Genomic DNA, 1,320 nt, shown 5'->3' on the forward strand with positions numbered 1-1,320 from the left:
CATCGCCGCCGGCGAGATGGGGTGCGTCTCAACCGCCGTTCGACGGCGCTTCAGATCCACCGCGCCAATTTTCTCTTCGTCGCCTCTTCATGTCGCCCCCAACCCATCTGCTCGTCTGGCCGTGGAGATCCACGGCGATCTCGTCGCCGCCGACGTTCCTGGAGCCGTGGCGCCACCGTGGCTTCGCCACCGTGTGCGCGAGCTGCCGTGGCACCGCCATGGCCTGGCTTGGCCTGGCGCCGCCGTGCTCCGGCGCGTGCCGCCGTGGCCGCCATGGCGCCATAGTTCTGCTCGACTCCAAGTAAGTGCGCCCCCCTTCTGTTCCTCTTCTGTGCAAGTTCTTATTCCTCCGCTAGCTCTACCGATGTGCCGTGCTTGCCTGCACAAGAGCTGTTGTGCTCTTCTGCAGCGCCATGGTGCATGCTCCTGCTGTGCTAAGCTGCTGCGCTATGCCTGTGCTGCTGCTGTGTGAAGCCCAGCCGTATCTCTGTGCAAGAATTCCTGATCTAATTGGTTGCTAGGCTTTCCTTTCTTACTTAATTTCCTCTATGTGGCTCTGTTTTAGTTACTAAGCTCGCCAGATGCTCAAGCGTGTTCATATATGCTTGCTCATGAGCATCTTGTATTGCTCATGGCTTGCTAAATTGCTACTGGTCATGTTACAGTTAAATCAATTACTTGCTTAATGGCTCTGGTTATTGTTATGGCTTGATTATGTGTGTGTGCCATCCTTGTCTAGATTGATCCAGTGGTACATCATGTATTTGATGTGCTTACGGATACAATTATAAATCATTCATTTGATTATCTGTGAAGCAAATGTTGATTATGTGTGGCTATTTAATTATCTGGTACTATGCTTTCTTATATCCATCTGTATCAAATGTTAGCAAGCTCTGGTGAGCATGTGATCAACAGTGGCTTGTTGATTAATTGTTAAGCTTCTGTCTGGGCCTATCTGGTGCTCATTCTGGTGTCTGTGTGACATATGTACTTGTGCTAGTGAGGTTTATTGCTTACTCAAGCATTATATGTTACTTGCAGTGATCCTCTGGATCATGTGCATGGTTCTGGTGCAGTGGTTACTTGCGTACTTCATTTATCTCTGTTACCTTGCTTAATTTGGTAGATAAATGATGTGAACTGCCTTGCAGTGATGATCATATGAGTGGATTTAGTAGAGCTAGAGGGATGCCAACCTCTGTTGGGTACCCTAGCTCCCTTTTGAACCCATCTGGGTAATGATAGATGTGCTTAGCTTAACTGTGGGATTTTGTGATGTGGTTGAGGTAGCCCTGACAGTAAATCCTTGCTGTTAGG

The sequence above is a fragment of the Lolium rigidum genome, chromosome 7 (assembly GCF_022539505.1).
Source record: "Lolium rigidum isolate FL_2022 chromosome 7, APGP_CSIRO_Lrig_0.1, whole genome shotgun sequence".
Taxonomy (NCBI): domain Eukaryota; kingdom Viridiplantae; phylum Streptophyta; class Magnoliopsida; order Poales; family Poaceae; genus Lolium; species Lolium rigidum.